General features: G+C 37.7%; 1 protein-coding gene and 4 non-coding genes across 5 annotated transcripts in view; 1 reads left to right on the forward strand and 4 right to left on the reverse strand.

Moving 5' to 3' along the window:
- LOC148679789 (uncharacterized) overlaps nucleotides 1–14,027 on the forward strand; it is a 415,121-nt gene that overhangs the window by 117,197 nt on the left and 283,897 nt on the right. The window lies entirely within an intron of this gene.
- LOC137488572 (small nucleolar RNA SNORA3/SNORA45 family) lies at nucleotides 4,674–4,804 on the reverse strand. Its single transcript, XR_015517370.2, has one exon. It is a non-coding gene; the product is annotated as a small nucleolar RNA SNORA3/SNORA45 family (small nucleolar RNA).
- Nucleotides 8,398–8,528, reverse strand: LOC137488571 (small nucleolar RNA SNORA3/SNORA45 family). Its single transcript, XR_015517369.1, has one exon. It is a non-coding gene; the product is annotated as a small nucleolar RNA SNORA3/SNORA45 family (small nucleolar RNA).
- LOC137488573 (small nucleolar RNA SNORA3/SNORA45 family) lies at nucleotides 10,201–10,331 on the reverse strand. The gene has a single exon (XR_015517371.1). It is a non-coding gene; the product is annotated as a small nucleolar RNA SNORA3/SNORA45 family (small nucleolar RNA).
- Nucleotides 12,184–12,315, reverse strand: LOC137488570 (small nucleolar RNA SNORA3/SNORA45 family). The gene has a single exon (XR_015517368.2). It is a non-coding gene; the product is annotated as a small nucleolar RNA SNORA3/SNORA45 family (small nucleolar RNA).

Here is a 14,027-nt window from a genome sequence, read left to right on the forward strand (position 1 = left end):
TCATAGTGGTAACGTCCACACAACACTAATCTGTAACATCATTTAATGTTGATATTTGGTTGGTTTTAGGTTGAACATTGGACGCTGAGGTTGGCCTGACGTTAAGTTCTGACATCAACCCGATTTTAATTTCCAAACAAAATGCCAAGTCCCCGTGTTGTTAGGGTACAACATCATGTTGAAGTCTCGTGCCTGCTGGTTGTTTAAGGCCATTTCAGTCATCATACAGTAAACATCTGTCATTTTTTCATCAGTGAAATGCATCTAAACAGTCTCTGGGTCATTTCGGTAAAGATTTTAAACATTTTCTTGAACACTTTTATTGCTTCCAAAGAGTTTGCTGAAATTATCAATCACCAATGTCTTGAGGTAGTTCAATTATGATGCAATTTACCTTCTATGTGCGATTTGATTGGACAGGAATCACAAGAATAACTTTTCTAATCCCCATAGACAGGAAAAAATAAAGTAGTGACTGCAGGTTGAAGGAAAGTAGTGGAGTAAAAGTACCGATACTGCATTAAAAATGTACTCAAGGAAAAGTAAAAGTACACGTTTTTAAAACTGCTTAGTAAAATACAATTAGTTAAATACAAGAGGAAAAAAACACTCAATTACAGTATTTTGAGTATTTGTAGTTAGTTACATTACACCACTATAATTAACTAAGATAAATTTATTTCCCTTGCTCCCTTTGTCTTCCTCCCTATTAATTCACGCATCCTAAAGTCCATTTTTCAGTGTACCATGCAAAATTGCATAATGGTCTTCCTCTCCTTAATTTGTGGCTTTACTATTTTACTTTTCAAATTATGCGTGTCTGGCTGGACGCCAACTCCTTAGTACCTTTTGAATTTGATTTGAGTTTTCCCCTCATAGACTTCAAGATCTGACTTTTACAAGCGTAGGATCAAGATGTTTGCATTAAAAATTCAAAAACATTATTTAAACTACTTTAAAAAGCTTTGTTTAGTGCAAAACAAATTACAGGTCATTTTGGGGAAAAATTCACATCAGTCTTCTCTCTGCCTTTCCTCTCGTAACCAACCTTCTACTTCCTAAGTATTTTTAGAGGCGTATTAAATAGTAGTGGATTGCACACATCTCAGGACACACAAACACATGGGGCTCTATTTTGATGATCCATGAGCAAAGCGCAGGGTGCAAATGCATTAAGGGCATGTCAGAATCCACTTTTGCTAATATAAGGACAGAAAAATCCGCTTTGCACCTTGGCGCATGGTCTAAAAGGGTTGAGCTTATTTTCCTAATGAGTTATAGGTGTGTTTTGAGAATAAACCAGAGTCTCATCTCCCATTCTCTTTAAGAGTCTGTTGCATCGCGCCATAGTGCATTGGCTATTTACATGACGGACTTTGTGAGTGGAAAAACTGAGCATTTCACTAGCAAGAAAACAGTTAAACAGAGCATCTACAGCGTGAGAATGAGATAAGCCTTCTATAGATATATCTTCAATGAGCCTGGGTTAAATGAAACACATTGACTTTGCATTCTCAACACAAGGAAGGATGAATAAATTCCCTTTCCATTTTGTTTTTGCCATCACCTTTAAACTTGTCAGCTGTTTGATAGTGCCATTTTCTCTCATCAACCATCTTATATGTTAACATCATGACATGTACACAATGTAGTGATGGCATATCTCCAGCATGTACCATTTTGAAAAAATGCAATTCAATATGTGAGAATACCAATGAATAATTCTCTGTATACGTAGGCTTGGTCTACAATAAATAATTACAAACAAGGTTGCTGCAGATTTCACCAAATTATATTTAAGACATTAAGACTAAGACCGTGAAGAAAAAAAAATTAGACTTCTTAAGGGTTAAATGCTAAAGGAATTACGTTCAATTACTTGCCCAGCAGAAAGAAACTCTAACAAGTCATTTGTTGGCCATTTTTTAAATGCGACAAAGCAGACCTTAGTTTTACACTTTTCTCCCCCCTCCAGAACATTAAAATTAAAAATAATAATAATAATAATAATTAAAAATACACGGACTGTTATTAGTAATTAATAATTTGGTCAAAGTTTTTTTTTTGGGTGATTAGACGTGTTGGATTGATTGGGTAGCTTTACATAAATCATTTTAAACGAGTCTTATATTTCCTTTAAGACCTACAAGACTTAAGTTAAGACAAGGCCTAAAGTTGAGCTTCTGACCCCGCAGATAAACTGTACAAAATGTTAGCCTCCATTCACAGAAAGTGAGAAAGTGTTCACCAAAACAATTCCTCAAGCCATTATTGAGCTTTATCAAGTCTTTTATTTAGGTTATTTTCATCCATTCTAAATCCTCCTACATGTCTGTTTTTGAAATGTATCTGTTCATTGACTTGCAAACCAAAGTGCAATATCATATCAATTCATTCATTCATTTATGCAGAAGAACACCAAAGCCAATCTTCCACTTGACAACTTCAGCTCCTACTCTTCATTTATTAAGCCAAAGGAGAACTCGTCCCAAGTTTCTTCTCAATTTCTGTCAATTGGTGGAGTTTTGGTGCCTTTCCAGTCACCTTTAGCTTGCTTAGTTGATGGGACAGCCCTACAATGAATCAAAGTAGCAGACAATGAATAAGCAGTGATTTTCTCCTAGAACTACAACACATAAATTGAAGAGCAACATGAAAAATTTGAAACATCATGCACAACGTATAGTAGAATATAAACATTCCTCAGCCTGTCAATAAGCTCACCTTTCTTGTAAGGAGCTGCTTTTATCAGGGTTGTACAGAGATTGTCATGCGTCCCTAAATAGGATAGAGCCTTACAGAAACGACAGGGGGGAAAAACTTAAAGTCAGTTTCATGGATTAAAATGAAAAATTTATAATTCAGGTAACATTCTTTAAAAAAAAAAAAAAAAAAAAAAAAAATTTAATGAGATGGTTTTAAACCACATAACCAGTTAATAGCCAGCATTTTAATAGCCATTTTTAAATAAGTATATTAACAAACCAGTTTAATATATCTGCAAAAAAGTGGTATTTTTATGCATTAGTCGATTCAAAAGCTTACACAGAACACCATTAACAGAAGATGCACACCGTCATACACTGATATGTCCAATTTTAATTATTGAACATGATGAATCGTTCCTAAATTAACAAATATAGTATTATAGATGTTTAGACGTTCATGTAATCAAAAATAAATGAAATTACTTTTACAAGGGAATGGACAGAGCGAGTTTGTCCCATGAGCGGGAATGGAAAAACCAGAAATGACACTAAATTCTTGGTAGAAAAAACAATGTGCTTTTGCTCCACTTCAGGCTTTGATCACATCCCAAAAAGCAGGCGGACAACAAAACACATCCTTATTTTAAAATCTGATCAAGCTAAAATAAATTACTTACAAGGACAGGCAGGAACCCAGCAATTAACGGAAATCAGTTACAATTAGATTAAATGGCAACAGTTAATTGACTTGCTGCAATTAACATAAATCCATCGTGGCAACAGAGAACCTTAATCCATGCAGTTTTAAAGCCATTTTATTTCCTATTAACTAATCAAATATATACACTTTTTTTTGTATGCATTGATTTGATATTTAAAAATGTTTTACTTAGTATGCGACTTGGGTAAGTGCAAACATTTTCAAGTGGTGCTCGCTGCAGAGCCATTTGAGCGAGCTGAGCTCCAGCGAGGGGGGGAGCTTGAGCTCCACCTTTTTTGCACTTCTTCTACGAGTGATGTCACTGGGGGTAGGGTTAAGGGTGGGGTTGGTGTACGCATTAAAACAGCTTACAGGAGGCAGAGCGAGAGCTCATGCTCCCCCTCGCTGGAGCTCAGCTCTGCAGCGAGCACCCTCTCAACATTTTAGAGAAATGTTTTATATGCTAATTTTTTTGCATTACAGTAAAATAAAACCTAGTGCACTTATTGTATTAAAATAAATGAAATTGCTTTGCTTTTAAAAGTGCAGCTTGTGTCCCTTTATTTGGAAAAAACACTATTTAATACATATTCACTGCACCTTCAAAATGCCCAACTGCTAAAAAAGCAAGTATCAAGGTCTGCAATAGGTGATAGCATTCAGAAACATTTTGTTGTGCTGATTGAAAAAGTCTTCATCACATTGCAAAAGTACTGTCTAACATAAAATGATCCAAATTAAATTCATTTAAAAATGAAAAAAAAAAAATTTTTAAAATAGGCAGTCCAAACAATACACGTCAATTTATACATCTGCAAATTATGTGCACAGATGGATACATCAACACGTTCACATGCAGCATGCCAATCTGCTGCTGACAGACAGTAACAATGTCACACAAAGATCAACCTGGCCTTCTTCTAAGAGGCAACGGTGGACTTGTCACCCAAAGATATTTTGGATGTTTTCACAGAATGTCTGACAATATATTTGAGGTTGTTTTTGAATGGAGTGCAGACACTACTAGACCTTAAAATTTGATTATTTTATAATGACCTCAACCATTTTGATTGCAAAAAAAAAAAAAAAAAAAAAAAAAAAAAAAAGTCAGTTTTTTTATTGCAGAAAATTAAAATTTCTGAAGAATCATGTGACAGGTCTAATCATGCAAAAAAGTAAAATATGAATAAAAACAAACTTTATGGCGATTCAACCAACTGCATCAAATCTGAAAAGGTTTGTACATGAAGGGGTACATAAATCTAGCATGTTTCTGAGCTGGTGATTGGCTGGGCAATGGAAAGCAGCAGCCAATGAATAAGCAGAGAGGTTATTCTGCGAGTACTATAGCACACCAAGACAACGAGCAACGTCAGGATGTGACTCTAGTCTCGCTTCTTATGTAAAGTGCAACAAAAAAAAAAAAGAAATATTTACCTCAATCTCTTTACGGTGTGTGTAAACACTACGTTCAGACTCCTCTACTGGAAAGATTCATTCTGCATCTGCATGGAGCAGCAACATTACATTAGACCTAAATAACTAGCAAACCTCGTATGCAAAAGTAAAGGCCCCAGTGTACTTCAAACAAAAATTTAGAACAAACTGAAATATCTTAATTTCACAGAAAATCTGGCAAAAAACAATTCTTTGAGTTTCAGCGGTTCAAAATGGTTCAAAAAAGCAAACTTTTGGGGAAGTTTTATTTATCTTAACACCTTTGAGCTATCATTGGTTCATGACCATCACACAGTTGGTGGGTGCGTTCTGGAACAACACCATCCACACAGTGGGACTTGTTTGCCTTGATTAGTTTCTTATTCAAGAAGGTCAGACAAGAGAGCGCCATTCAAACCACCACTAGTCATGTATCTGCAGCACATGTATTGTGGCTCACATAGAAATTTTAAAAACTCAGGAGGAGAGTGGGGGGTGGAAGGCCAACTCAATGTGCTTTGGGGAGTACATACATCGTCTGAGCCATTCAGTGTCTGTCCATGGTAAATAGTGCACAATAGCCACATTTCCACTATCGGGCCAGTGCGAGCCAGGGCTTTTATCGGGCCAGGCCAATCGCCCGGGAGGTTGAGCAGTGAGGCCGAAAACATGTGGCGTTTCCACTGTCGGGCTAGTAGCTCGCAGTGCGTCACGCAAACCCAGACCCCAGAACATCCCCCGAATCAAACGTCACTCAATCCACCCACTTCAGCGGGAATCAGGCAGATAAAACACACCACATCATCCCGAAACTATTAAAATTAGGACAGCCAAAACAAACAAATGACACCTTAATGTACAGCAGTACAATGTATGTCTATACGCACAGACCTGTGTGTTCTCATTCATCATATTTATTTACTCGCCGACAGACTGTTGGCATCAAAATCCAGCGGTCTCGCCACTAACGGAGGGACCCAGCGCATGAAGCGCACACATCCATAATATAAAACCACATATATAAAATTCTGTTAATAAAATCAATATAAAATGTATTTTATAACATCCTCATTTAGACAAACCCTGTCCAACATTCATCCCAAATGCTCCGGAGGGAACTGAAACAAACTTTTCCCTATAGGCTTTGACACTTAATAGGTGATTCCCTTTATTTAAAGATGTTGCTTATTATATCTTAAGTAAAGGAAAGTGTTTAGTGTTTCAGACCATAAGAGCAGCACAAAATAAAATAGACTATATTTCGTTGCGCTCAGCAGCTATGCACTAATAAAGCTCTTTATGCATTTAAAATTTCCTTTTTAATTTTACCACGTCATATAAAAACACACACTTGTTTGGGGACACAGAACACATTTTGAACTTGCAGTTTTCCCTGATGCGTCAAAAAAAGTGCTGCCCAGCTGCAGACAGATAAAATAAAAAAAACAAAACAAAAAAAAAAAAAAAGTCGCCAATTTCTACTTTCACTCACCCCGAAAATGCTGTTTGCATGATGATTAATATCATCGTATCCAAATACTTTATAAATAATATTTAAAACATTTTCCGGTGTTTATTGTTTTTAGAAAATATCTAAAAAAAATTTTTCCAGAGAGAGGCTTTTGAAAAATTATTTAATATGGCTTTTTAATATTAAGTTTAAAATGGCAGTTTGTTATAGAACCTAATTGTTATAGCTAGCTTTTGTTAGTTTTATATTGGTTTATTTATTTAATGTGATTTTATTATATCTGATATTTGTAATTCTTTAAATTATTTCAATATAGCTAGGCCATTTTATCTAGATATGATACTATTGTTTTGAGTCTACAAAAGTGGACACGAAATTTGTAAAGTTTGTATTTCTGTTGTATTCATAGTGTATTATCTCCAAAATAAATAAAAACAATAAAAAATAAAAGAAAAAAGCTGCTCGCGGCATCAACAGAGCTATGAAGGGAGCGCTCTTTTCCTCTGTCTCACATACACATACAGGCATCTAAACGCGCACAAACACACCTGTTAAACTTGACAAAAACTCTCGAAAACCTTTACTGGCTGCTGTGTCTTTAATATGGTGTAAAGATTATTATGCGTTATTGAAACAGGAGGTTGCAGCAAAGTCACTTATAAATTAAAACTACTTTATGATTTTATGCAACAGCCTTGCATTTAAAAGATAAACATTAGGGCGTTCATACACAAAAAGACCCCAGCGTATAATTTGTTCCAGATGTTTTCTTTTCCTTATTTATTTGCTTATGTGTTTGGCGCATGTACTCATGTGCGATCGGAAAACTGCCCACCTCTCCTTTCACTCCGCCCGAAGCCCCGGCTGGCCCTCTTTGGCCCAAGGTATTCGGCGGGCCGAAAAAGGCCGGCTGCTGGCCCCAAGAAAGCCCCAATTTGGCCCCGGAAGTGACAGTGGAAACGTGACTGGCCTTGGCTCGCTAGCTTTAGGCGCGATAGTGAAAACGCAGCTATTGTAAACATGGCAGTGCTGTTCGTGAAGGCTGTTTGCCAGTATATCAAGCAATTTGCTGTGGCCTCTGACCTGGCTTGGATTGCATACGAGTTGGCTTTGATTCAAACTAGTGATGGGTCGTTCATGAACGATTCGTTCATTTTGAACAAATCTTCAATATGACTCGGGAACTACAAGTCCTCTCAGGGAGTGATTCGTTCATCCGCACGTGCGCACATTTGTGCAGGTAGTATCATTAATTTTAAGTCTTCATCACATTGGCAGAAGCCAATCATATGCGTTTAGAGCCGGAAAAAGAATTGATCCGCTCGCCTCTCAAGTCCTCTATCGGGTCTGAGTCACTACTCGTTCCTCACTGGTCAATCATACGCGTTTAGAGCCGGAAAAAGAATTGATCCGCTCGTCTCGAGTCCTCTATCGGGACTGAGTCATTGTCACATATGTGACTGTCAGTGTAACGTGAATGAACCCCTGACATTTAAAGATATAAAGAGGTGAACTGAGCAAAGAGACAACATGCCTTCATAGACAAAAGAGCAGGTAAACATTGAATTATTATTTTCTCCTTCTTATAGTATTCTAGTTATGACATATTTGTCGTGCAGTCAACCTTTTGGGTTAGTTGTAGATGTGCTTGGAAGCAATTCATAATATTTTAATAATATTTTGGCAAATTGAACCAAATGACTCGAAAAAAGATTTGTTCATCTTGATGAACGAGACTCATAGATCAGAGTCAGTAAAATGATCCGAACTTCCCATCACTAATTCAAACGCACTTCATTCCACTCATATTTATACGATCTTGTTTATTCTATTAATAATTGAGCAGCAAAAAAGTGCATCAGAATTAAGATACAAATTATATTAAACAAAACTAAAATTTTCCAACAAAAATGTAATTTATTTGTAACTTAAATTGCTAGTAAATTTCACAATTGACGACCACTAAAAGCCAGCCATTTTTTGAGTGGGTAAAAAGTCAAAACTAGAACAAGCTGCTGCTAGAAAACCTTTACATTAGAAATCTGAAAAAGCTTGTACAAGGAAAGAGCACACATTATGTGGCATGTCTCTGAGCTGGTGATTGGCTGGGCAATGGAAAGCAGCAGCCAATGAATAAGTACAGAGATTATTCTGCGAGTACTATAGCACACAAAGACAACAAGCAACATCAGAATGTGACTCTAGTCTCGCTTCTCACACACAAGTGTAATGAAAAGGAAATATTTACCTATATCTCTTTAGCTTTTGTTTGACACCATGTTCAGACTCCTCAACTGAAATGATTCCTTCTGCATCTGCAGGGAGTCAAGCAGCAACAATACATAAGACACAAATAACCAGTAAACTAGTATGCAACTGGTGTACTTCAAACAAAAATTAACTGAAATATCCTAATTTCAAAGAAAATTTGGCAGAAACCAATCCTTTGAGTTCATTTCAGCAGTTTAAGGGTGCTTTCACACCTGTGAATCGATTCAGTTGTTCCGAAACAGATTACAATTGTTACATTGTTGCTCTTTGCTCTTGGAGCAGTTCGCTTTCACACTGCAAAGTTTCTAATCGGACCAAAAGAGCTAAAACAAGTCACGTGCGAGTAAACTCTCCTCACATTGGTCAGAGTGTCAGGGTTTATTTTGCAGCATCCCGCTCAGCTGTCAGGAGAGGTGGTGGTTTGGTGGTGATTGACAGGGTGCCCGCGCGACGTGTCTGAGGAGAGATGCGGTGGGGAGGTGTGAGAAAGGTGCGCGACGATGCCTATTTGAGGACCCGGAGGGAGACGCGAGATTACCGGGAGATCATCACTCGTTTGCGGGCATCCGGAGACTCGCGAAACTTCCCGCCCTACTCATAATTCTCTCTTCATATAGCAGTAAGCCTATTACTTATCCATAAAACACTGTGATACAACTGCGCTCGGATCGGATCGCTTTCTCACTGCAATCGAAACGCTCCAGGGTTCGTTTCAATCGAGCCGAGACCACCTCATTCAAGCGATCTCAGAGCGATTACTTTGGTGCGGAACAGAGCGCGATTGCCCTGTTCACATATGCCAAACGAACCGCGCTAATTGGGCAAAAGAGATACATTCCGAAACAAAAGTGTAGGTGTGAAAGCACCCTTAAACCAGCTCACATAAGCTAATATTTAGGGAGGTCATTTAGGTTGCTAAACACTTTTGAGCTACCTTTGGGCTGTGACTACGGAATCAGATTCTCATTTAAGGGAGTCAGACAGGAGAACATCACTAGCCATTTGAATACACTAGAGTAGAACAGCCTAGCTGGTACAGATGTATCTGCCCCTGTATTATTACTTTGAGTCATTTTAAAAACTCAGATAGGGTCACATATTGGGCGAGAAGCCATGGTCAATGTGCTACACCATTTCTATGAGTGCACATACACTGGCAGCACCATTCAGCGTCTGTCCATGGCTAATAGTACACAATGTAAATGTGGCGTGGCTTCTCTTAAAGACTGTTTGCAAGTATATGAATCCATTTGCTGTGGCCCTCGACCTGCCTGTGAACCCATTTTAGTAGGCTTTGTGTCAAACACTGCATTCCACTCACATTTATTGTTATCTATCGTTTAGTCTCTAAACATTTGACAAACAAAAAAAATGGCATCAAAATGAAAATTATTAGACAAAACTAGTTTAAAAAAAAAAAAAAAAAAGTTTTCCAACACAAATGTAATTTAGCCATAATTGTCATTTTTATAATTACTAAATTGCTAGTAAACTTTACAAAGGAAGACCATTTAAAGCCAGTCATTTTTGTAATAATGTCAACACACTGGTGCCCCAAAACTTTTCTATTTGAAATCTGAAAAAGTTTGTACAGAGCAAGTACACGTTATCTGGGATGTTTCTGAGCTGGTGATTGGCCTAGCAATGGAAAGCAGCAGCCAATGAATAAGCAGAGATATCATTCTGTGAGAACTATAGCACACCAAAATGATGAGCAACATCAGGATGTGACTCTAGTCTCACTCTTAGTTTCAAATTTATGTAAACGTGAGAAACATTCATGGACCATGTAATCATCATAATACAAAATCAAATTAACTTAGGCTGTCAATGTACCCACCTTTCCTGAAGGGAGCTCACAGCCATCAGGTGGCTATATCAGGGTCGCACAGTTTGTCTTAAATGAGAGAAAGTGAACAATTTGTAGAACAGTCAGTTCAAAAGAGCTAGAAGTAATCTTTTAAAGAGCCCATATTATGGGTTTTTGAAAATTCCCCTCCATGTAGTGTGTAACACAGCTCTAAGTGAAGTGAAGTATCCAGCTAAGGCTTAAATCTGTAAGAATACAGTGTTTAAAACTGTTGATTCATCTATAAAAGAGTCGAATCATAGTGCTTCAAACGAGTCGCCTTGATACCGACTCATTAGGTGTTTCGCCATGACGTACGAACGAAACAAAGTTTTTCACGTGCACGCGCAAACCCGGGAGATTTCAAACCTGAGGCCCCGCCCTCTGACGCAGTAACCCAGACACACACACACACACACACACACACCCACAAACACACACACACCCACAAACACACGCACACAAACATGCCGGTCGATTGAAGTCACACTGCAGATGGATATATTGAGTCTCTACCCAAAGATGAAACATCAGCATTATAACCAAGCAGTTGGAAACTTCTGGAAGCTACATGCTACAAAGAATACTTCATCTGAGTTTGTTAAAGGAAGGATCAGTAAAGAGTAACTGATGGACGTCAGGATGGGTTTCTTCCTACATTTCTCAAGTGTAAGTACGTGCGGTTAAAGTTGTTGCCTCGTTTACTCTAGCTTGCAAATGTATTTAGTTGTGATTTGTTACTTGTAACCGCGTGTACTGTATCAGGTTAACTGGATATATTATCTTATCGCGTGCAAAGTCACGTTAAAAATGCGACGCGTGCTGTTTGTTTATGGAGCTCCGTGCTAGAGTTCTGCTCCCGCGATTTATTCGGAAATGTATTCCCGCGCCGCAGAAATCTGGCGTGGGGAGAGAGAGGGAGAGAGAGAGAGAGAGAGAGAGCGAGAGAGAGCGCGAACGAACGAACGAGCTTTGTGTACTTTGTGCTGTGTGTGTGTTTTTAAACAGACAGCTTGGCTGTCTGGACTGTATACTGGGTGATATTTGGTTGTGTTCTCCGCTCTAGCGGGACCGGGCGCGGCGGGCAGAAAACGGAGCGGGTTCTCAGGCTAAAACCTGGCGGGTGCGGGCTGAAGCGGGAGCGTTGTCATCCGGAGGTGTGTGTGTGTTTTTGTGTGTGTGTGGTATGGCGAGTACACGACTGTCTCCTTCGTTCGGTTATCCGTGGCACTATCCACTCGCCATAGTGTGGCAGCTAAAGTCCACGCCTACACTATCGAGCGTGTATGAACTGTGATTACTTTTTAAATTGCTGATTAGCTATTGGCCATTTCCCTCTCTGACTGAAGGCAGTCGACCAATCGCGACAGACTGTCATCGGCCCAATCAGCGCAGATTAGCTTCGCGCTAAGGAGGGGTTTGGGAACAAATGAATCACTGGACGATTCATACAGGAGTCGCTGGGATAATTAGATAAAAATAAATGCAGATTATAAGACCATGAAAGTGTTTTTTGACCTTGCATGCATATTAGACTGTTGTTGGAGACCCTTACAACCAAGATATGACCTTATTTCATGTATAATATGGGCTCTTTAAAACAAAAGATCTTTTAAAACACGGTGAAACTCTTAACCAGGTACATGACAAATGATAATGGAAAGTACAAACATCCATAATATATATATATATTAGCCTGTTTATTTACAATCTCAGAAACTAAGCATAAAAAAGTACAAAATAAATGGCATGTTTCTGAGCTGGTGACTGGCTGGGCAATGGAAAGCAGCAGCCAACGAATAAAGCACAGAATTTATTCTGTGAGTACTATAGCACACCAAGACAACAAGTAACATCAGGATGTGACTCTAGTCTCACACTTCTTTAAAACCCAACCAGGGAAGAAGAGAGAAAAAAAAGCACTGATGTACTATGTAAACAATACAAAATGAATATTCTTCAGCCTGTCAATACTCACCACTCCCACAACAAGCTCAAATCGTCCTCAGCTGCCAGAGTTGTGCAACAGAGTTTGTCATGTCCCCACAATGGTATAGCGAGCATTCCAGAAATATTTGACACTACAGTGACGATCAAAATGGGGATGATAGCAGCCATACTGGAACAGGGGTGCAATCCTTAACAAGGAGCGGGAGAGTGTTATCCATGTGAAAACCAATCAGTACCAAAACAAAAATCTTGAAATTTTCTAATAAAAAAAGAAACTGGAGAAACAACACTTAACCAGGTACAAAATGTTGAATGACCAAAAAAAATCTAATATTTAATATTATAAATTATTAAAATAAAATACTAATCAGTTGTAGTATTTCGAATCTTATTGCTAGCCATAAGTAATCGCGAAATCTACTAGCAATTTAAGGGAAATTTAATTCAAAACCAGTATTTTAATTAGTGAAAAGTCTAAACCCAAACTAGAAACCTTATTTTATTGGAGTAGGGGTGCCAAATAGGCTTGGGACAATAACCGGTTTCAAGGTATACCTCGGTTTGGAAATGTCAAGGTTTTAAAACAGTCAACTTTCTGAAATACCGTTACTAAGGTGTGTACATTTTTTCGCTTTATTTTTTGTTTTTTATTAGGACAACAATATCTTCAGCAAAAAAGATGCCATTTCAAACTGTAAAAACAAATCTGTTTTTGAAACAAATGAAGACAGCAGAAGTCAATAATTCATTTAGACTGTCAAGTTTACTGCTCCAAAATGTTGTAAATGTCTCTCAAAATAAAATGTGTGAAAAAGGGAAAAAGGACATTTTTACCCAGACATTTAAAATGAAAATATTTTAGATCAGTTTATTGTATTACAATACCATAATACTTTTATCCAAGGTTATAATACCGTCAGAATCTTATCAGCCCATGCCAAGTGGCTATCCTGGAGAGCCAGTGTCCTGCATATTGTAGCCCCAAACCGACACACTTGAACCAGCTAATCTTACTCTTATTAAGCTTACTAGAAACTCCCAGACAGGTGTGTTGAAGCTAGTTGGAGCTAAACTCAATCACAGCAGTGTACACACTTGACAAAACTCAGAATCGTTGATTTTATCTTCAATTGGCTATATGCACACTTTTAAGTGTGAAAAGTGGCATCCTATTTGTCATGCAGAAACTCAAGTTTGCACGCTTTTTTTCTTTTCTGGTTGTAAAGATAATCAAACCACGATGTAACATTTGCAGTATTTTATTAAATAGTGGTTTAGTCAATGTGGCGACAATTTGCAGCAGACGAACCGATCACTAAAAATTAAGATAAAAGTTGAAACTTGCTATTAAGCCTACACTGCTATTTGTTCAGGAAATGGTATTTTAACATGAAAAAAATTATATACATTTACAGAATAAACTTCTGTAAACTCATGGCTCTAAAAATAAACTAACCTAAAAAAAGTTATTAAATGACTTTAATAACAAACTGTATTTTGTTATTACAACTGCCAAACTCAAAACAATATCACACACAAAAAAACTTGAGCCTAAAGTCAACTTTTTTTCTTTAAAATTACAATGAATCAAGTTGCATGTTGTCCATGCCAACAGATTAAATTTTTTAAAATCTTATTAAA

Source organism: Danio rerio, chromosome 19 (assembly GCF_052040795.2).
Source record: "Danio rerio strain M-AB ecotype USA chromosome 19, GRCz13ab, whole genome shotgun sequence".
NCBI lineage: Eukaryota > Metazoa > Chordata > Actinopteri > Cypriniformes > Danionidae > Danio > Danio rerio.